The sequence below is a fragment of the Pinus tabuliformis genome, chromosome 8 (assembly GCF_031772625.1).
Source record: "Pinus tabuliformis cultivar Carrire ecotype Pingquan chromosome 8, CPIR1, whole genome shotgun sequence".
Lineage (NCBI taxonomy): Eukaryota > Viridiplantae > Streptophyta > Pinopsida > Pinales > Pinaceae > Pinus > Pinus tabuliformis.
This window is the reverse complement of record NC_142294.1, coordinates 1,406,497,826-1,406,522,914: the sequence shown is the minus strand read 5'-3', so window position 1 is coordinate 1,406,522,914 and position 25,089 is coordinate 1,406,497,826. Positions and strand designations below refer to the sequence as shown.

Genomic DNA, 25,089 nt, shown 5'->3' with positions numbered 1-25,089 from the left:
TGTAAATTTGAGAATTTTTGGAAGATGTGAGGTATCTCAGTGAAGTTCACCGTTATTTTATAAAATTTCCAAAATATCTTAAAATCTACTTAAATAAAAAAAAAAACCGGAATTAAAATAATAAATAGACGATTATATATATTCTAATCAGCAACATACTGCCAAAGAACTAGCCAATTGTATATGTTCTAATGAGCAACTTACTGTCAATTTTGGTGCCCAGCGGTGAGAAATGATGTAGCTGAGTGGTATAATTTTCAAAGATTTAAGATTCGACCAACATATATGGAAAGAACACGATTGAATATGAATATAAATGTCGAAAAAATTTAAGCGCGATTACAGCTAAAGGCTGAAATACGTGTGTTGTGATTACATCCAAAGACTGAAATATATGTATAGTGAATTGCAATTGTCTTGATAATTAGTTGAAAGCGACTATAGCAGGAGAAATTGGAAATCCAAGCCGAAGAATAATGGCGAATGGCGGGCGCAAAACTTCAGTACGGTCTCGCTCCAACATAGTTGCCGGGAGGGTAGTAATTGCATATGATAAATGTGTCACCGCTGTTACATCTGATGATGGCGCATCCAACCTTAGTTGTTGTTCTCCAAACAACCTGAGTATAGTGGGTGCAGTCCTGGCCAGAGCTGCAACTATTATTTGAATAGTTATACCATTTACTCTCGTTCACCCATGCACCAACAGCCTGGCTAGGGCTCCAGTTTCTGCCGCTTCCCCAGAAGATGTTCTCTCCGAATGGGCCCTCCGAATGCTGTAGGAGGCAGTCGCCCCTTCTTTTGTTTGCGTAAGTACGCGCATATGTTGTAAGCTTCGCATCCCATTTCAGTGGAGGGACTCCCACTTGATTTCTCGCCTCGTTCTGTGGAACCAGAAACCCTTGGATGGTTTCATTGTTGCTCGAAGTAGCTGCAGCAACTACTTTCAGATTGCAGATTACAGTGGTTAAGACAGCAACTACTACAAGTATAGCCAATAGCCGGCTCATGTTTACAACAACAATAAAAACCTTTAACAAAGTAAAAGCTATTTCTGTATAGAGTAGCGATTATTGTTAACTGCAAGGAGCAAATTCTTGGCTGACTCGCTAAAAGATGTTAAGATATGTAAACAAATAACTCGTTTATGAAGAGAAAGAGCGAGGCAAGGCATACTTATAGTATGAGGTGAGAAGTCCAACAATGACAGCGAGCACCGATAGTGTAATTTGTAAGGAAGATATATGGGATAACATCTCGCACACATCCTTCAAATCGTAAATTCTAAGTTCAAATATTTAAACAATAAATTAAAGATACATGAATATGAATGCGCGTGGTGCTGAGAATATTTCATTTTTAATTTCCAAGAGTGGTGCTGAGAAATCTAAACCTAAGTAACGGGTGTCACATTTCATTTTTAATTTTAAATGGTGGCGTTGACAAATATAAACCTATGTATTTTTTGCAGACGTAAACGCGTACCTGCCCGAGCAGACGACGAGTACAAGCTATCTCGGTGAGTGACGCAGATGCGTACGTCAACATTTGATTTTATTGGAGAAAAATCGTGAGTCGTAACATCACATCGCTATTGGATAGACAGTGACACCATGGTGACATTGACATTGACTGGCATGGTGACATTGACATCATCGATTTTTTATTTTGGTTGTCTAAGAAACAAATTAATAATACTACATGGAGTAGAAGATAGGCCAACTTATACTTCTAGTAAATTCCAACCAGACGCTACCATGGAGTTTTGTGCGTGAAGCCACCCAGAAGTGATAGGGTCGATAGATAGATATTTGATGTGGCAACCTATATCCAAGCTCTCAGCGTTAATGGTGTATGTGTTGACAATCGTCCCGGGCTTATTGTGGCTTTCTCGATGAAGCTATGCACAAACTCCTTGGTGAATTATGATGAGGCAACTACTAAGACTATAAAATATTTTACATATTATTATACTTCTATTTTTATAATTGTCATCATTTTCGTAGCTCTATAAGGTAGAAAATATCATCAACCTTTGCTGCTAATTCACCACCAATGTAGTGTAGATTCATTAACCATTATTAATCATAGCTAAAGAAAAGAGTTAATATTAATATTAATATATTAATGTTAATAATAATATGAATATTAATGTTAATTTTAATATTTATATATGTATGATAATATTTTATGGAATAATATGTAATAAATTTTGGTTTATTATTGTTGACTATGGTTGACCATAGTTTATATTACATTAATTGTAGTGTTAATGTTGATATGACATGAATGATTGAAGTGGGTTGATGGGGTTGACCTCACTTGACCACGATTGCCAATAATTACCTTGGTTCCCCTTAGTTCAATATGATTAACAACAGTTGCCATGGTTAACTAAGGATGAAGGGGAAGATTATGGTTGAATTTGGTTTACCATGTTTGAACAAGTTGATCGACGCATGTGTTGTTGATTTGTTGACCATGCCTGACCATGGTTTAAGAGGATTGATGAATTTGATCATGGATGAAAATGTTGACCAAAATTGAAAAGGGTTGATTAAGAGTAAACCATGGTAAAACTTTAATGTGGAAATTAATTAATGTTACCTTGGTCTAACAATGTTATATTAACATCACATTTATATACCATGGTTTACCATTGTTGACCATCGTTGACCATTGTTACATGGTTACAATAATGTTACATTAATATTGACCATGGTTTAGCTCAATTTTACCACAATAGTCACAATATTTAACGATGTTTAACCATCATTGAGTTTCCTTAACCATTACTTATAATAGTTGAGCTGGTGAAACATTCTTGAATATGGTCAACATGTGGTTCATTGTTGGTGTACATGGTTGATCAAGGTTGTGAGAGTTTGCTATAGATGACTACGGCGAACCATGGTTGACTAAGAACCCCATGTTGACTATGGTTGACCATGTTCGACCATGCTTTCCATGGGTGACCACTATTAATCATGTTGACCATGGAGATGATAATTGAAAATCGATTAGCCATATTTAACCATAATTTCCAAACTTCTCCATGGTTTATGATGGTTGACTATTGCTAACTAAGTTTGATTGTGGTTGAGTATGGTTAAGTATGGTTGAGTAAGGTTGATTAATGTTCATTATGATTGACCATGATGGACATATGGTTAAGGTTGATTAATGTTGGTTTTTGTTGACTATGGATAACCATGTTTAAGATGTTTGAAGAGGGTCAAACATCATTGATGATGATTGGTGATGGTTGACCATGGCTGACAAGGTTGATGAGGATTGACCATGGTTCATCAAGCATTTATGAGAATTGACCATAGGTAACCATGGTAGGCCATTGGTGATAAGATAACACTGATCAATTATGATTAACTATGGTTGACCACTAATGATAATGTTCACCATCATTGACCATTGTTGAGCTAGTTTACTATGCTTGAAATTCATATCCATGTTTAACCATGGTTAGCTTGTTCAACGAAAAATGAGCTTTTAAGAGCATGGTTGACTGAGTATGATTGACTAAGGGTGAACCTGATTGACCATGGTTGGAAATGTTTAATAATATATCAATATGGTTGTCCATGTTGACTATGCTTGATAAAGTGGTTGGCGATGGATACCATTGGATGATCATGGTTGCCATGGTTGATTATGGTTACCATGTTTGACCATTGTTGAGTTGTTTCAAGCATAGTTGAAAATCACTGACTAAGTTTGCATAGTTCAACTATGGTTCATGATGGTTGGTCAAATTTTATATGTTTGATGTGTTGATTATGGTTGACTATGTTGGATGTGGTGGCTATGGTTGACTATGTGATGATGTTGACAATGGTAAAACATGTTGCAATGGTTAACCAATATGACCATGATTGAACATAGTGACATTAAGAATTTATGTCCAACTTTTTGGGAATTTATGTCACATTGCGACAATGTTTGTCACATTGCAACATTAGATAACTTTTTGTACCATTTTGATGTTGGAACATGTTTTTTACAAGGTGGCGTTGGATTCTTTACCACATTAGTTGATTTGTTACACTGTTGTTAGAAAATCAGAAAGGAAAAAAGATTTTCTCTTGCTAATAATTACTTGTGATTATTATTATAATATTTATTATGTTATTCTTTTATCTTAGTTCATCAAGCAATTCTCAAAATCAAAACACGAAGATCAAGAACACCAGATGTAGGCACACATCCAGAGAAAAACCCCTACATAGGGGAAAACCCAATAAAGAAATCATCCTTCAGTAATTCAAATGAGATAGACCAAGACCCAATACCAAAAAACTTTCCTCCTCCACCAAGTCATCCTTCCAAAATGTTTTATCTCATTTTATATTCCCTTCATATCCAATAACTTCAACCCAGTATCTACCTAGAAATTTTGATCCCATCCTCACCAAAAGCTTTAGAATTCCAGCCTTCCTAACAACTGTAGAATTTCGGCCCTTCCAGCAGCATCACAATTTCACATGTGTGGGAAAAAGAGAGAATGTTGACTTCTTATGCTTGTGAGAGACCGCCTTCTCCTTCGATATTCTTCTTCTTCTTCCTTGAAATTCACACTTTTTCTGGCCCCAGAAGTTGTAGATCGAACTTGTTGTTTGTGAGTGATAAATGAGGTCAAGTTGTTGCCTTTATATAATAATTTTGCTACCCTGTTTAGGCCACTTGTCTAGTTTGAGGCCGATTTGATGGACGAGGCCTAATTGACCTATTTTCACAATAAAATAAATTTATTCTTTAAAAATTAAATCCCAAGAAGGGTTCTTTAAATTATGACATGGACAAGGACACTTGAGATAAACCGTAAAAGCCTTCAATGGAGGATTTGACCTAAAACAATTGACCCAAGCATGAAACAATTGCTTTAATAAGTAAATTTATTTAATAATAAAATTTATTTTTCTTTCTTTTGATAAATATAATACATCATGACTCAAATACAATTATGAAGATTGACACTAGTTATATTCTTCAAGAATTGTGACATTAGATTTTTTAATAACAATTTCCAAACATGTATTTTCATAGTAGTTTCACACAATCTTTTTTACACAACCACATCTTGTTGTTAGTTTTGTGATATCACATTGAAAAAATGTCTGTCCAATTATGGGATTGGATAAATTGTGATATTGTCACATTATCGGATAAATTATTTGTTAGTTTTGTAATGTCAAATTATGGTTATATTTTTCACATCATGTCATTGGATACATTTCAACATAATGTCACATTGTGACAATGTTTGTCAAATTATGAAAATTATTGTCACATTTCCATGTCATGCAATATTTGTCATATTACGGCATCATTTGCCACATTGCCATGTTAGTGAATATTTGTCACATTGTGATGTTGGAATTGTTTTTGTACCATTCTGATTTCAAAATATGTTTGTTACAATGTGTGACATTGGTTTGTTTGTCACATTACTTCATTTGTCGCAATGTGATGCTAGTTTTTTCTTTGCATTGTCCAAGAATTTATTTTCATAGAAATTTCACATTTTTTTTTACAAAACCATATGTTACATGGCGACAAAGATATTTATTAAGGAAAATATGACATGTAAATTATTTTTCCACTCTGTTATGATCCTTGCACCTTATGAATGATAAGAAACCAATAATTATAGTCCACCTCGAGGTGGAAACCTCCTTATAAAATAAATACAATGAAAAAGATAATATTTGATGATCCTAAGACTAGGTCTCCTTAGTATAAATATGGGACAAAGGATATAATTATAAAAAAATGGGACCATGAGATGCTCTAGCCGACACAAAAATATAGCAATATAAATGTAATCACTCAATATCTAGGGCTTCGTAATATTTTTTTGGATTACTTTGTGGATTATATAGGGCTTAACATGCTGCTACCCTTCAAGGAAGTGTTGTCCTTGACAATTGACTATTTGTGGCTATTTTTGCATGAAACAATCTTCATCCCATGTCACTTCTTCCACTGGTAGGTTCTTCCAATTTTATGAGGTACTTAATAATCACTTGATTTCTTAGGTGATTAGTTGTTATTTCCAAAATCATTTTTGGTTCTAGTATTATTTTCCATTATTCATTTATCTCTAGTAGAAGAGTTTGGACTCATATCTTATCATTGAAGACCTTATTTTAAGAAAAATACATGGAATACTAGATGTACATGTGAAGAGAGAGGAAGCTCCAATTTGCAGGCCATATATCCAATCCTTTGCAACACCTTATAGGGTCCATAATACCTTTGAGACAATTTTTTGTCCTTATTTTGCTACTTGAGGGACATCTTTCTATATGATTTTAGTCCCACAAATATGCAATCCCCCACTTCAAATTCCCTTTCGCTGCAATTTTGATCTACACATTGTTTCATCCTATTTTTTGCCATAACCAAGTTATCCTTTAATAATTTGAGAACCTCTTGTTAGTGTTGGATGTGGTCCTCTATTTCTTAAGCCTTTATAGTACCTTTCAAAGGTGATGTGACAGATGAAGGATAATATCCACAAAATTCCATAAATGGTGAAATTTTTTAGTTAGTATGGAAGGATGTGTTGTACCACCACTCTGCCAAGGGAATCCATTTGATCCATTTTTTCTATTTATCTGATGTAAAACAATATAGATATCCTTATAAACATGTATTCACAATGTTATTTTTCCCATCATATTAAGGATGGTAAAATGAGCTATAAGCCAATTGAGTACCCAAACAAGAAAATATTTTAGTTAAAAATTTTCTAGTGAAAATTAGATCTCTATCACTTATAATAGCCTTTGGTATTTGATGTAGCTTTTGGATTATTTCTATGAATTATTCTACCACTTCACTTTAATTAAGAGGATGAGAAAGAGAGGAAAAGTGGGCATTGTTTTTCATTCAATCTGCCACTATCATAATGACATTTTCTCCTTCAGATTTGGGAAAACTTGTAATAAAATCCATTGAAACTTTTTCTCAGTTCTAGCTTGGTATGACTAATGGATGAAGGAGCTTCGGGGTCTTGATATTCTACCGTTTATTTTGTTGGCACACCTCACATTCTGTAACAAATTTTTTCACATCTTCTTTAATACCTTCCCAAACAAAATCTTTCTTGATCCAATGGTATGTATTCAACAACCCTAGATTGAAGGAAATAGACCAAAAAATAACTAATAGAGAAAAGATAATTTGATGATAATGCACACAACACACAAACATCAACTCAATAAAATTTCATTAACATAAGAATATATTTATACATGAGGAGAGGTCTTAGGATTTTTCCATCTCCACAAATTTCTCAATCAGTCACTCCACAAATCACTCCATAATTCTGTCAATCAGTTCATAAATATCTCACATAAAATAAAAAATTTACAATACCGAAAACAATTAACAAATGGATCATTATTCCATCATTTCTCCCCATAATGATCATTTGGAAATATTCCAAGATCATCCCTGAATTTGCATAAATTTTCCTTAGATAGTGAACTAGTGAATATATCATCTACTTGTTCATTTGTTCAGGAGTACTCAAGCTTAATCACTCCTTTCTTTGAACGAAATCCCGAAAAAAATGATATTGATTATCAATATGCTTGGTCTTCTTCTGAAAAACTGGATTCTTGGTCATCTGAATAGCACTTTGATTAATATCAACTGAGTGGGTTGATCTTGTTGTTGATGTAGATCCCCTAGAATTATTCTTAACCAAACTACCTCACATGCTACTATCGATGTCTTTTTATACTCTGCTTCTACTATGGACAGAGAAAAAATACATTTCTTATTAGTACTCTGAGCAATTGTTGTTGAAACCATGTTGAATGAATACCTTGAAGTTGATTTCCTATCATCCATGCATCCAACCCAATCTGAATTTGTATAACCAACTAGTCTAGAATGTTTTGTAAACCTGTGTACCAAACCATAACCAACTATTCCACGCAAATATCTTAAAATTCTCTTTGCTTCTTTCCAATGCAATTCTTTGGGTTCTGCAAAAATATTGATATCATACTAATTGCAAATGAAATATCTGGTAGAGTTGTAGTTAAGTAGATCAAAATTCCAACCAATTGACGATACAAAGTAACATCAAGTGAATTGGAGTCATCATGTCCTTATAACTTCAACCCAACTTCCAAAGGAGTTTACGTTGGCTTGCAACTCAACATTCTAAACTTCTTTAGAATTTCCCAATTATACTTGGCTTGTGACATGAAAATACCATCTTCCTTATGCCAAACTTCAATACCCAGAAAATATTTCAACTCACCAAGGTCTGTCATCTCAAACTCAAGAATCATATGTGACTTAAATATTTGAAATAGTTCATCATTGTTCCCTGTGTATATCAAATCCTAAACATAAAATAAAACTATCAAAATGTCTTGTCTTGACTAAAATATATAGATATTTGGCTCAGATAAACTTTTAACTAAACCATGATCCTAAAAATACTTATCAATTCTTCAATACCATGCAATTGATGCTTCCTTAAGACCATATAAGGCCTTCTTCAATTTATAAACATAATATTCTTTTCTTGGAACTTCAAATCCCTCAAGTTGCTCGTAAATTTATCCATCCACATAAGCATTCGAAAAGGTTGATTTAACATACATATGAAAAACTAACCATTCGTACTATGCAACTAATGCAAGAACCATCCTGATTGTATCTAACTTTTTCACTAGAGTAAATGTCTCAATGTGATCAATTGCTTCTTTCTATGCATATCCCTTTGCAACTGAATGCACCTTATACTTATCAATTGTGCCATATGATTTATACTTAGTTTCATAAACCCACTTAGTTTCAATTACATATTTTCCCTTTGGTAATTTGACCAAGTTCCATATATCATCTTTCACCAAGATATTAAATTCTGCTTGTTGATTGAAGTACTTGCTTCTGCATCTGCCAAAAGTAAATACGTGAAATGAAATATGCAAAAGGAGAGCTGCAAAAGAAAGCAAGCATTTGCATTCAACAAATAGACTATGTGACATCAGTAAAATTAAAAAATCACGATGATTGAATATTAGTAAACAAAAAATAAATATGCAAAGATATAAGGACACTTACAATTTGTGGAATTATATTGGCTAATTTTTAATTATCAACTGCCTCCCAAATGCATGACCTCTTGAAACAACGTATTCAAGTTATCCTGAATGAATTATTTCATTCATCTCATTGTAATCTCTATCCTCACATGTTGCTCAAATGATTATTTTTTGATTTCCATGCCTCCTCTTGTAACTGAGCGGTTAACATAGATTTCCGGTCATTAATACTCATAAAGTAAACTACCCATTTTTCAATTTCTTCTGCAGTAAAATCAGTTAAAACATGAAATTACTCTTCCATTTATTGTTTTATCTTGTGTAGTTCCAATGTTAGTGTATCTTTTGTAATCAATTCAAAATTTTGTATAATGTATGGACCATCTAGATCTTTAACAATTTTCATGGACTTTAGAAACACATCAATTCTTCTATTCTCTGTTCTCTTACATTCATAAATAATGTTTTCTATTGTACTAATTATTTTTCATAATCCATCTTTGACTTGCCTCATTCCATTAGAATTTGGCAGTTCTTTGTTTTTCTTGTCCAAATTAGACAACAATTCAAGATTTTGACCAAAAGAAAGAAAGTCATTGTTGACAAAATACTTGTCTTCGATAACATTATTTATGATAAAATTGACAAATGAGTCGATTTTTTGTGCTAACCGTAAAATAACATAAACTTTCTACCATACATGCTCAATTATTTCTAATCTCTAGCAGATATTACTGACTACATGACATTTGACTGCATTAACCTATTGCAATCATCTAATAGATCCATGAGATATGCTAGTGATGGGAATTGGGGATTTCGAAGTCTGTATTCCGATTGGATCCATTAACAAAGGATCCAACTTTAAATCATTTTCCAGCATCTCTTTTTTTTCTTTTAGTACAAGGTTCTTTTCATTTCGTTCCTACATAGACATTGCAAATGAATTCTCGGTAGCTTCATGCAATGTCAAAAAATCTATGAATGCAATTCCATACATATGAATATTTGTTTCTGCCATATGAATAACATTTTTACCATGCATCCTTACTTTTTCAATTCTCAATATTTTACTCTCTTTTTTATAGTTTGCATCTTGAAAAGCGACAAACTGATAATTGAAAATATAAAATTCTTTGGCAATTTTCTTCATTATTTTATTCTTTTCATTCAAATCTCTACTAACCCAATTAAGCAGTGAAGTTTCAATCTCCTCGTTGATAGCTTCTTTATTTCTTCTTCTTTGTAGAGGACTTTTCATTTTTCCAATTTAGGCTTCTTATCATCTCTGGCAACTGATAGATGACCGTGAACCAATTGTGCAACTTTGGTTTCTTTTCATTTTATTTCACTTGAAAACAAAGACACAACAATTTTGAGTATCCAAATATAAGATTGTGCATCTTTTCCACTTCTTTATTTACACCTTGTTTCACTGCTAATACTTGTTTCTTCATTAATTTCTCTAATAGTCATTGCTCCTTCTTCATTATTGCTTGTAGTATTGTGGTTATTTTTGCTTTCACTTACAACTTTTGTCAACGAGCTCTCACATTTGATCACAGCTCGATGTCCGACAAATAGACCTTCTGGGTCAAAGTCTTGCAAACCTTCAACTTCTTTTAAATTAAAACAATGAAATGGCCTCACAAACTCTACAAGCTACCTTCCATTCTTCACGGTTATCCAACCAATGGTAAATGGAAAAGAAATAAATTGTTGTTGTTGTTGTTTTTTTTTTTTTTAAATATAACATGCGAATCATATTATTTTTTGCATACTTCGACAACAAAATACCTATCCATAACATTTTTTTGGAAGTAATAGCGGTTTACCTCGAAACCCATAAACTCGAATAACGATATTCCTTTCTCTTTATTCATGTATTCCCTTCCCCCAAAGGAAAAATTGTGATTCACCAGACATTCGATGGTGTTTTCATTCAACTATCATGAAAATAACTTGTTTTACACAAATATTTTGAATTAGACAAAAAATTGAAATAGCTTGTTTCTTCCACAATATGTGATATCAAAACTGCGTCGATTATTTATCATCACTAAAGTTAGGATTATATGGAAACTCATCAAAAGTGTGACTCGAAATGAGGGTTGCTATTTGATACGCCATCATGAAAAACCTATTTCTCTTATGCAAATCTACTAACTAAATACATAGTTAATTTGTAATAAGATCAGCCTAGTTGAATAGACACTTTTTTTATATGAGTAATAGAGCACATAGAGAATGGAACTTGGCATAGTGGTAGTAGTTTCTAGGACCATTAAACACACATACAACAAAGAAAACTCTTTGAATGGTTCTCTAAATAAAGTGATATATAGAAAGGAAAGATCAGAGGTAACCTCAGAATCTGGAAAAGAAAACTTCTATAAGATTTTCAAGCTATTTGTCTCTGATTGTCCTAAATGTCTCTGCACTCAAAGAAATACCAGTATCTTTCGTTGATAGTATAATTATTTATGTTTCCAAATCAAACTTACTTGTGCATAAATAAACTATTTCACTGGAATCAAATACCTCTACAATGCATGCAACATTCGTTATTTTGGTAAACTAGATCATATCATCATTCTTCACTTGCACAAACAGATTCACATATGGCTCTTACATAGTCGACCACTGAAAGCTCTGACTGATAATCACAAGTGAGTTAATAGTGTCAATGCAAATAACTTATTTCCTTCTCTGTGAAGGTATTTATACAACAAAATTTGAATTTTTTTTGTCAACCAACAATGCTTTCAATGCACTATAGGTATAGATTGATGATATGCTAGAAGCACCACTTGTTACTACTTTGCTTGTGAAATCCCTTCTACAAGATATTTCCAATATATAACAACTTTGTATAACAATATCTACATTTATGAAAAATAACACAAATGAATTTCATAACTAAAACATGCCACAAGGGTTTTAGAAAATCGAACGCATTTTTTTTCTTTTAGAAATCTTATTATTGTTGTCAAATTGCAGGATTTTTTTATACGCGAATAATTGTTGATAGTGCTAAATTCTATGCCTTTTTTCGTTTTTGATACTTGTTATTATTCTACATGTAAAATGGGTTTTACGAAATAAATAACAATTAAAAACAAAAATGCAGATGTTGCCGAGAAATAACACAAATAGTTTAAAACTCAAATCTCAAAATTCATAAATAAGTTACTCCATTTATGAAAAAAATTAAATGTGAATATTTTCTAACAATGATAATGAGCTTACAGGTTGTCAAAATCACATCCACTACTATATCGATGTGAGTGTAGGGGTAGTAGCATTTATGTTTCTGATTATGTGCCGATCCATCCATTTTGGCAAATGGGTATTGAACTATTAATGCCACTATACTTTCTACGAAAATGGAAAAATTGCACTATGTACAATGAAAACGTTTTGTTTTGTGTTTCTTGTTCTTCTCCTTTCTTCCACTTCTATATAATACACATTTTCAATTCTGCCTCTTTTCCATATGCAGTATATGCCTCCCACATTGATTACAATTACCAGCAAAACTTTAGCTATAACAATATTTTATTTATTTATTTATTTATTTTTACAATTGGTAAAATTTATTATAAAATAATGCGATTTAATTAATAAAGCTCACAGTGAAACATGTTTCTATATATATCATTATTTATATAAATACTTAATTATGCAGATGCATTTGTTCCTTGCGAAGCCTCTTCACACACACAACTACTTCCATACAACTAGTTTCACTAGTAACGTTTAAAAAATACTCATTTACAATTGAATACTATAACTATTATGACTTGAAACATAAGATTTAATATGGGTTCCGCACAACAAAATATTCCCACAATAAAACAAGTTTCTATGTTTAGTAGGTCTTATTTAAAAACTGATTTTCTTTAAGTAAACAAATTGTATATGTCTATAAGAAAATCACTTACAAAAACTAGTTTAAAATTGAACATTGCAAAATGAAGATACCATAGTTGAATGCATAATTATTATTATTATCATATGTTAATGTGCAGATATTTCACACCAAGCAGTTTCCCTTGCATTATGCAAACTCTTATACTAATTTCGGGAGAATGAAAATTATGTACAATGAAACACTGATGTGTGCCATTTTCGATTTTATACATGCATTCATAAATAAATATGAATGTAACATAATAGTAATTCTTTCTAGTACAACAACCCTTAATAGTTCTCAACATAGTGAATTGTATTTAGATTCAAATGCTAGTGACCACAGATGCAATAGATACAACTTCACATATAAAGCATAATCTAAGAACGATTGAAATAACTGGTAAAAATTTTGAGTATTAGAACAAAGAAAATAGAATTGTATTTTAATTATTATTCATTACAAAACACTAGATAATATATAAAATCACAAAGAAAATTCTCATAAAAAATTGTTCAATTATTGTTTTATGTATAACGGTCAAGGACGCAGGTCCACAAAACATCCCATGTCAAACAATATCTCACAATTGTTTACATAATTAGAAAACGTAGAAAAAATAGTAATCATAATTCAAATAAGTTATGATCACAAAGCCATCGTCTAAGAAATAGTCTATGTTGCATAAAACACTTATGAGAAAGTCAATAGTTCAATTGAAAAGGTGTCTCGATAACAATTGTGATTGCAATCCCACCAAATGCAATCTCCAAAAGTCATCTACAATAAATAACAAGGAACTGCATTCAGGAATTAGAATATGCATTCAAGAATAGTTAAATTCTTTGACGGAAGAAGAAAATGTTCCAATTCATTAAAACACTTAAAATATGCAAAATCAAAGTTTGAGATTCATCATCTCTCAACCATCTCTCGCAATCAGGCTTCTTGCAACGAATTCATTTACTTTAGCTTTGATGAATTATTTAATTGGACCAATGGTAATTTTGTGCTTAACACATTCATTGAATATCTCATCCTCAATTCATTTTTCTTCTTTCTGCAATTGCAAAACTGAGGCAGAGTACTCTTTGTTAACAACAACAAAAGTAACTAGTCATTTATTAATTTCCTCTACACTAAAATCAGTTATATCATCGAACTTTGTTGCTTGCAATTGTGTAAAATTATCCAAGTGAAGCATCAACTTATCTTTTGCAATTAATCCAAATTCATATGTCATAGACATACCATTTAAATTCTGAATAATCACTACCACCTTGACATACACATTTACTCTTCAATTTTCTATGTTTCCATGTTAAAAAATAATCTCTTCCATTCTTTTGATTTTATGAGACCATGTAGTCTTAATCCGCCTTATCTGATCAACATCAGGTAGTCCCTTTTATCTCTTTCTAGTTTACACAGTGGTTCAAGCTTCTGACTAAAATTTAATAGGTCACTATCCATGAATTTCTTGTCTCCCTCCAGCTCACTCTTGACCAATTTGAAAAAATATATTGTTCTCTGCTTTAAAGTCGAAAGATCAAAAGAAACTTACCACGCAGATTCAATGATCCACAATATTTCAGATATATCATTAATGATATACGATCTCACTGTACTAAGAATATTAATAGGTTTCTCAAAACCTATTAGGTTCGCTAAGTATCTCCAATTGAGTCTTCATTAAAGGACCCACGCTTAGATCATTTTCTACCTCTTTTATTTTTTCCTTCAGCTTTTTATTTTCTACTTGATGTTGACCAAAAGAATCCACAAGTGCTTCACCACCAGCTCAATGCAATTTCATCAATCCAGGCATTGCAACTGAAGTCAAATCAACATTCAATTTTGTCCCATCAACAACCTTTCTGTCAGAAAGCTCTATTCTTTCAATCTTCAATCGCTTACCGCCCTATCATAATTTTCATCCAAAAATGTGACAAAAGGCTCATCAAAACTAATGTCCTATTCAGAAATTTCTTCCATCATTCTATGACTTTATTGCAAATAAGTACTACTCCAATCAGGTAGTACAATGCTATCAAATTCCATGTCCATCCTTTCTTCTATACTCTCTACTTCAGGTGCACTCTTGGATCTAAATGATACAATAGTATCCACTCTTTTTGGAGTTACTCTACGAGGACACCCTTTAGAGCGGTCACCTGATAACCTATAAATAACCTGTTTTTCGCTTCTAGTACTTCTCTTTCTTTTTTTGCTAGTAGATGAAGTCGCACCAGTACTACGTGTGCAAGATTGAGATTGCCACGTGTTACACTTCATTTTGTCACCATGAAAAATGATCATTAAATTGGACCTCTCACCATCCATCCAAGTTTCATTAAGCACTCCCTTGCAAGTCAACAACTTATATACCTTAAATAAAGTGTAAATTCTGAGAAATATGGTCCATAAACCTACTTTTAGTCTCTTGTATAGTTTCCTAGCCAGTTTCTGCACATGTGCAGTTACTGACATTGATCCATGCACAGATGTGCACTCTGTTCGCCATTAAAAATTGTGCACATGACTCAATAAAAAGTAAAAATAAAAAGTGAGATATAGAAGCATTGTTGGGAAAATAATTCCCAATAAAAAGCCTCGAACTCATGTTTATTCGAGCTTAACCTCATTTTTGATGGATCTAATTCCCATTCTTCAAGTAGCGCTCATCCCTCTTTTAGTGGATCTCTTCCTTGGACTAAGGTTCTCAAACTACTTCCTTTTGGCCTATTAATCAATCCATAGGTGGGGGAGTTGAGGGAGGCTACTGAGAATACGTTTATGCTGGAGAAATTAGGTTGGAGAGCTTATCATTCTTGGAGAGGATTGAGATAAATGGGAGGAGATTCACAACATCAAGCCACAAGTTTTGTAGCTCTTTTATGTTTCTGAAATTAGTACAAGCAAGTGTTTCTTCTCACTGCATTTTTTAATGGATTAATTCAAGAATTTCATGGATGGTTTGTGTTATTTCTAATTTTACATTGGAATGATGTTTGTTACTAGTATCCTTGATCACAAGTTTGAATTATTGAATCATTTATTTTGCATGTGCCTTTGATCCGTTGTTGTTTCCATATGTGTAGGTTTGGATTCAAGCATGGAGGAGCTGCATTGAAGCACAAAGGGGGATCTTCATCAAGCATGTTGTGATAAGGTATGAATTTCCTTTTCTCACCTTGTTGGGTTATGATTCAAGAAAATATAGATTTCGGGAAGGAATTAGCTTGATTATTTGTTTGTTACTAGGTTTTGTCGAAAACCCAGGGAGATTGATTTTTTCCTTACTTGTGATTTGTTCTCATAAGAAATTGGAAACTCCACTACAAAACATCCTATTCTCTTCCGTCTCCTTGTTTTTTATTCTCCAACCTTTTGTATAAATTTATCTGAATCTTGACAAGTTAATGATCTTTCAAATTTTCTGATTTGTTTAGATAATTTTTTAGTTTTTCTTAAAGTTTCTCGACCTGTGTGGTTTCTGTTAAGAAGAAGAGCGTAGATATGCATAAATTAGCTTTAGCAATAGTGTGTATATGCACTATACTCTACTTTCTATGTGCGCATACTCTGAGATATTTTAAAAAAACATCCTTTCCTCTCATTAAAGTCTAATTTTTTATGTTTTAAGGTTTCATTACACTTGTTTATGCCTCCAGTCAGTCTTCATGTGTTTGATTGGGTGTAATGAAGGAGTTTTCTTGATATTTTTCCATTTTCAAGGATTGAAAGGTAGGGATTCTCAAGAATTAGTGTTTTACTGAGATGTGCTTCTTGTGTTGCATTTAAAACATGAGTCATTTTTATTATAGTGCTAGATTTTAATTAGAATTACACTTCAAGCGTCGATTTGATAACATTCATTCAAGAATCTTCATTTTAAGGATTTTATTGGGTGTTTTGAATTTGATTTCCTTTTGTCATTGCTCAAATATTTGTCTGAGTTTCTTAAAAAAAATTTCATGTTTTTTCTTTCATTTTTGCAAAACCAATTCTTCCTTAGTCGCTGAGGGGGGGGGGGGATTGTGTTTGAGTGTTAATTGCCTTTGAGTGTTATTTTTTTTTTAATGAATTTTCACACGATTTTATTTACTTACACTTGATTGGTTCTTTAGTTGTATTATTGAAGAGAAATAGTCGTGTTGTTCTTTCTCTGATTTGGAATCATCTTGTCTTTGTTTTGAAGAATTCGCTTGCATATATTACATTTGCATGGTTAGAATTCTAACTTCATGAATGAAAATTGTGCATAGATTACATTAACATAGTTTTCAAGAAAATTGTGCATAAATTACATTGTTTGGTTTGAAACTTAGAGATTTGAGTTGCGTTGGAAAATTAGAAGAGGTACATTCTGGAGTTAATATTTTAAAGAAGAACCTCTTTATTTACTCTAGCTAGAGTTCATCAAAATGAAGAGATTACGAATTTCATATTTGAGCCATTAGAGTTTTGAGTCAAGTCATAATACCATTAGTTCCATGTCCAGTTACCCTTTGAGGAAATCATAGTTAATAACTCAACATTAATAAAATTCATTTAGAATTTTTATTATTTTTAGGGCTCTCTACACCTATAGTAGATTATGTTGTAGGAATTTCAAATAGGGAAGTGAGTAATCTTTCCAAAGCTACAAACAAACATTAGAATCTTGTGATAGGTAGATAAATATAGTTATTTCAATTTTTCTATGGGAAGATCCCCTTACAAAGGAGTCAAGCATGAGATCATGTCATACTTGGTGAAGTGATCGTATCCAATTCGTTGGCTATGATAGAATGATTTAGATGTATTACAATGGTGCTGAAAGGGACTTGGGGTCACCTTAAAGTAAACCTCCAATTAAACATGTTGAGGAGCTTTCAAGGGAATTGAGCTTTGTTACTCTGCCCTTGCGTGTGCGTACGATATGTGACTGTTCCCCCAAGTAGAATTTTTGTCGTTGGTAACCTTAGTGACCATAACCCTAGGGCTATTACTTGAGGTGACAGCAAAGGGAAGGTCCTGCTGTACCTGGAATAGATGTTGACTAGCCTCACTTGCACTTTTGGAGGGCAACCTTCACTCGAGATGGCATAAGTGAAGTTACTTACACCATATTGTTTCATTAAGCAAGTTTTTAGTGTAACTGGTTCCACTCGCTTCTATCTACAACCACTTTTCACTTTGATTTTTGTGACGTTGTACTTCATTACCAACTAGTGATTTCATTGTGAAAGGCTTGTTTGAGTGGTTTGACTCTTTAGATTTAGTAGCATGTGTTATATGTTTGTTTTATTTTTTTACAAGACCTTAGGTGTGGATTGTGAATATTATTTCATTTTAATACTAAAAAATTCTTTGGATTGAATCTAATGGAAAGAATGTCAGAAGTTACCGATAAAGAACTCACTTTTAATGGGACTTAATCCATTCCCTAATTTTTGAAATTTTGGTCCTCCTTATATGGCTACATTATCACTTCCTGAATTCATGATAGCTTTACTTGTATGTCCATTCTTAACTTCTTTAATTTGAAATACTCCAATTGTACTAGCTCAGCTGAGTTTTTCACCTCATCTGAGTTCACCATCTCAACATCACCAACCTACTGTTGGCCCTTTACCTTCTTCACCCAACATGTCCTCCTCCATTTCTTCCTCTTCACTTGGTGAAATCCCTGATGCTAGTAACAAGGTAACTAAGAAGAAGAAGAAACAAGATAAGAAATTAGTCAACCAACCAACCATGGCTGTAAGTATTGGTAATGTTGATGAAACTTCTAAAATGCATCATAAGCCCGAATACCCTTACAAGATTTGTAGGGTTGACCACTTCCTTATCAATTTTCCTAGTATTACTAAGGTTTTGGAGGTATGGTCAAATAATTATAATCAATTTACTATTGATCCATCAACTAGTGATTCTCAGATTCTAGGGAAAAAGGTTAAATTTAGGTTTCCTTGCAGGTTATGCAAAGGGACTCATCATAGTCACCTTTTCCCTCACATGGGTGAAGCCTCAAAATTGTTGGAAAAACTTATTGTTTCACAACTTCCAACTTCCAACCAATTACCGTAAAATTTCTCCCCGCCTACTGTCAACTGACGAAGTGATTGATCTAAATCCAAGCATTGTAAATTCCACTCTTCCATTGGAGAGCGAAACATGTATCACTCAGGTTGATGGACCATTTGTTGATCAAGTGATTGAATCGATTCCATCTTTGGTCGATCTCACTCTCCCTTTACAGAGTGAACTTCATACCTCCCAGTTTCTTCATGTTACCTCAAATTATTCTACACATGGGGGAATTTCATCTGTCTCTTTTGAACCCCATCCAGGTAACGAGGCTATTTCTTTTGATTGAATTAGACTGATAGAACACCATCTAACTTATTCCACTCCTTTCCAAATCATTGTGAAGGCTTATGGTAGGAATTTGTGACACACAAATGTAGACGAAGGTGCTTCTGTCAGTATTTTATCCTCTTCTTGGAAAGCTTTGGGTTCCTCTCAACTTTTACATGTTACATAGAATTTGTTAGTTTTTTATATAACCATTAGTTAACCTTTAGGAATCCTTCCTAATTTACCTATTACCTTGGAAGGTAAAAATGTCTATATTGATATTATGGTAGTCCAAGGTCCCTTAGATTTCAATTTTCTCCTTTGGTAAGACTATGTCTATGCTATGAAATTTGTTGTATCGACACTCTTTCGCGTGATGTCCTTCCCTCACACTGGAAACATTGTGACGGTTGTTAAAATTTCATACATTGATATCGCTTCCAATACTAGTCATCTCACACCCCTGAATGTTCCTTATATGGAAGTGGTACATACCCTGCTATGGGTTAATTATGTGGCAAACTTTCCCATATTTTCAATTACCGATGCAAGCAAGCCTCTCATTGTCTGCTCTACTTATTTTGACTTATATCCGGTAATTGACATGGTCAAAAATTAAATGGGGGAATTTTAATATGATTTTATTATCCCTATTGTTCCCCTTGACATCTGTTCCTTCTACAGAATTGTTCTTCCATTTGACTAAGACCTTTTGGGAGCCATGATCAAGGGGTGTCCCTTGACATGTGTTTCTTCCATTTGGAAGCCATGAAACAAGTCATTTGAGAGGATAGTTATGTTACTATGTAAATCTCATTAAAAAATGAAATAGGTCTCTTGAGGATAATTATTTTACTGTGTTCACCTTGTTAAAAAATGAAACAAGTCATTGTGAGCATAATTCTTTTCCTATGTCAAGCTCATTAAAAAATTAAACAAATCCTCCCCTATTTGAGTTGAGTCTTTAACTAGATATCGTAAATGTTAAATCAAGTATTTCATATGATCTCATAAACAAGCCTTCATTACATCCACCTATTAGTAACTTATAGTCTACTTAAGTGAATGAAATGAATTTTGGGGGGCATGTGTCCTTGCAGTCATGCTGGGGGGCCCATGAAAACTTATTTCAAGCATTATTTTCTTGGTTTCAAGCTCATGTAAAAATGAAACCACTTTCAAGCATAGTTTTCAATGTTTCAAGCTTGTGTAAAAATGAAACCACCCTCAAGAACAAATTTTCTCTATTTCAAGCTCATGTAAAACAAAACTACTTTTAAGCATAATTTTTCTTTGTTTCAAGCTTCTATAAAATGAAACCTACCTCAAGTCCATTTAGGTTATTATTTTCAAGACTTGTTAAACTTATGAAAATCACGAACCTCTTTTGCTATCTTTTCATGCTTGTGAAACACGCATGTAAATACTGAGTTATTTCCATCTTTTCATGCTCATTAATTAAATTGAAAGCTGGTAATATGAGTACATTTTTATCACTTTTTCAAACTCGTTAAAAATTACAAAAAAATGAACCATGGAGTTCTCTTTACGCCCTTTCTAGACTCCTTAAAAATGAAAAGATCGTTGAGTACTTGATTGTTCGAACTCATAAAATAAAATGACGAATCATCCTTTCAAGATAATTTTACCCCTTTTATAGACTGAACCAGACTATTTACGAAAATGGTGTATGTTGACTAATCATCTCAATAGAGTTCTTTGTTTCATTATTTTATCCTCTTTCATGGTTGAGAGAATAAATGTACGAAAAATAACACTGTGGAGTTTACCTATGCTTTTCTCTCGAGTCCCTAAAACCGAAAAAACATCGAGCTTTACTTTCTCCAGGTTTGTTAAATTTTTATGGTAAAATAACTAAATGAGTTTCATTTTCAAACTCTTTAAATATGAAAACGACATAGAGTTACCCCTTTACTAGACTCGTAAAATTAAACAATATAGGACTTGTTAATCATGATGAGACCGAACCACTCCTTCTTAGGGTTCACTAAAAATACATCGAAGAACTCATCTGAAGGAAGAGCTTATAGGACAAGCATATGTTATCCTCCTCAAGCTTGTAAAAAATAAAGAGGTACTTGCCAGTAATGGTGGGGACAATTTAGAAGAAAAGTTTGTTTCTTGTATTTCAGGAAGTATGTCACTCTTGAACATGACACTCTATCACATATCTATTTGGTTTGAGGAATCCATTTGTCTCACAGTTATTCGAACCTCATTGAAAGTCTTAAGTTGGTTTTGTGTATTATCATTGAGTCAAATGTTCCCAAGTCATTTTGCTGTGTTGCCAATATGTTCAAGAGAAGTATAAAACTCAGTTCAAATTACCTTCTAATTTCTAGCCTTAAATCATGTCAGTCATCCTTGAATTAGTCCTTGGAAACTATTCGTAAAAACTTGACATTGAGTTTTGTGTCATAGGCCCTCCTGCGACGAATCGATTCCTATCAACTTCGGTTCATTATCTAAGAAGTTGATCTAGAAACCCTTTTTAGTACCTTGGGGACTGCATGCTTTAAAGGTATGTTTCTTATCTTCGACGATAGGATCTCATCATTGGCCTTCAATTGAATGATTCTATGAGTGTTCAACATCAAATCATCTATTGACATTTCATATATTGTATTGGAAGTATCTTGAGAGAAATTGTCATTATTGGTGGTTTCTCTCACACTTATTAGCGGTTCACATAATTGACTGGTAATCAAGTGGTGTCTACCATTTTCAACTTCAAGACATCTACTAGCATGGTTAGATTTTTACTATGGATAGAGAAATGGAGGTCAAGACCCTAGATCTAGTTTCATCCATCCAGGATGCAAGGAGTTTCATATTCATGATTATACAAAGAGTTTTATGTTTGATGGTTGTGTCCATCCTATATCTACTTTGACATGATGTATTTCCCTACTGATTTATTGAGTTATCTTTACTTTAAGTATGGGAATTCCTACCTCAGCGATGATTATTATATTTCATTGTAATCCTTGATTTATTGTTGCAGGTTTCCAACCATGATCTTTGATACAATCCTTGATATGATAAAGTACTCCAGTCCTCAAATGTTTTATGACTTCGCACTTTAGGGGGAAATCTGTTACACTTCATTTTTTCACCATGACAAATGATCATTAAATTGGATCTCTCGCCATCCATCCAAGTGTCATCAAGCACTCCCTTGCAAATCAACAACTTATATACCTTGAATAAAGTGTAAATTTTTTGAAATGTGGTCCATAATCCTACTTTTAGTCTCTTGCATAGTTTCCTAGCCAATTTATGTGCATGTGTAGTTACTGACATTGATCCCTATGCAGATGTGTGCTATGTCTTCCATTAAAAAGTGCGCACATGTCTCAATAAAAAGTGAAAATAAAAAGTGAGATCTAGAAGCATTTTGGGTGAATCATTCCCAACAGAAAGCCTAGAACTCATGTTTGTTCAAGCCTAACCTCAATTTGATGGAGCTAATTCCCATTCTTCAAGGAGCCCTCATCCCGCTTTCAGTGGATCTCATCCTTGGACTAAGGATCTGAAACTACTTCCTTTTGGCCTATTAATCAAGCCATAGGTGGGGGAGTTGTCGGAGGTTGTTGAGAATAAGTTTATGTTGGAGAAATTAGGTTGGAGAGATTGTCATTCTTGGAGAGGATTGAGATCAATGGGAGGAGCTTCATAATATCAAGGCACAAGTTTTGTAGCTCTTTTATGTTTATGAAATTAATACAAACAAGTGCTTCTTCTCACTACATTTTTTAATGGATTGATTCATGAATTTCATGGATGGTTTGTGTTATTTCTGTTTTTCCATTGGAGATATATTGTTACTAGTCTCCTTGATCACTAGTTTGAATTATTGAATCATTTATGTTGCATATGCCTTTGATCCATTGTTGTTTCCATGTGTTCAGGTTTGGATTCAAGCATGGAGGAGTTTTACTAAAGCACAAAGTGGGGTCTTCATCAAGCATGTCGTAATAAGGTATGAATTCCTTTTCTCATCTTGTTAGATTATGATTCAAAAAAATATAGATTCAAGGAAGGAATTAGATTAATTTTTTGCTTGTCACTAGGTTTTGTCAAAAACGTAGGGAGATTGCTTGTGTCTGCACTTGTGATTTTTCCTCATATCACCCCACACAATTTTTTCATCTTTGCTTAGGTGTTTCTCCTGTTGCGGTGATCTGCTTTTCAGCAACTTGTCCAACATCTACTAGCATTTTTTTATCAACTTTGTGACTTTTCTCACCCTTCTCTCTACTTCTCGGAAACAAGTTCCCATATCTCATAGACTCAAAGTGATCCATGAAAATTCTTCCTCTATAAAATCCTTTAATAGATTCAACTTCACTTAAGTTGAAAGCATCCAAATACTTTCCAACAACTAGAGAGTGAGTCGTATTCTTCGCTGCCACTTTTCCAACAGTAAAGCGAAAATAAATAAATCATCTCTTATTTTTCTATTCAAACATAGATAACCAACAATGATATGGACTATATACTTCAGCAACGAAACACCTATATATAACAAATATTGGGAAAAGCAATGACTTATGTTCGACATCATATAACCATATTTCTTTCTCTTTCCTCAAATTCCCCCTTGTGAAGTAAGAAAGCCTCAGCCTCTACAAATATTTGAGGAGGCCCTTATCCAGTTACCATGCTATACACTTTTCTCACAAAACACATCCTTAATTAAGAAAAAAATTAAATAATATTAATGCCTCCATAATATAGGATACTAGGATTACATTGGTTCCTAAGGAAACTTGAATATAGGATTACAGGGCAACCTATCAAACACATGCCTTAACAAAAGAAGGGTTATAGAATATGACATTATAAAGAACCCATTGTTCCTTGGTAATCTATGTAACTAAAAATATAATTCAATAGAAATGAAACAAGCCCAATTGAACATACAAGTATTTGTATATGTCCCATAAAGCACATATAAAATGCATTTTGAAACAAGTGAAATACATGTTAGCCCTACTACATGGGGAAAAACCAATATAAATCCATAAACGGTGTCCTAAACAAAGAAATATCTACAAGAGAAAGATCGAAAGGAACCTGAGAACTTGTAGAAATGAATTCTCACACAATACCAATTTCATCCCCTTCTTCCCCCATGAAATTATATGAAACAAATAATTTTAAATGCTTGTTCGGTTTTGGTAACTTGAATAATAATTTGAATAAATTGGGATTTAGAGGAACATTTATTGCTCCTAGCTTAATTTCCTTGTTTTTAAAATCAAAATTACCTAGATAAAGATAAACAATTTCTTTGAAATTAAAGACCACCATAACAAACCCAACATTCTCGAATTCGATGCTCCAAATCTTGTCATTTGTTTTTTCTTCCATTGACAAAGTCACATATCACTCGTAAGTTCTTGACAATCAAAGATATCATCGATCTCAACAAGTGAGTTAACCATATCACTGTAAAAAAACCTCTTTTCCTTGCCTACTTCCCATTATTCATTTGCCAAGGAGGAAAAATAAATTTTGTCAATGAATAACGTATTCAAATCTCATTCCAGTATATGATTCCCCATTTTCTCCACAAACATTTATTTTTACTATTAATCATGTGAAAAACTATTATAGATGATGCTCTAAGTGAATAACAAATAAAGATAGAAAAACCAAGTTTTACATACTGTAATAGGATTTTTTTTCAAAATTCCAAAAGCATCCTATGCATTT

The 25,089-nt window shown here is 33.0% G+C and overlaps 1 pseudogene; it reads right to left on the bottom strand.

The window, feature by feature from the left end:
- Nucleotides 1–500: 500 nt before the first annotated feature.
- On the bottom strand, nt 501–1,010 carry LOC149240822 (pathogenesis-related protein PR-1 pseudogene; annotated as a pseudogene).
- Nucleotides 1,011–25,089: the final 24,079 nt, after the last annotated feature.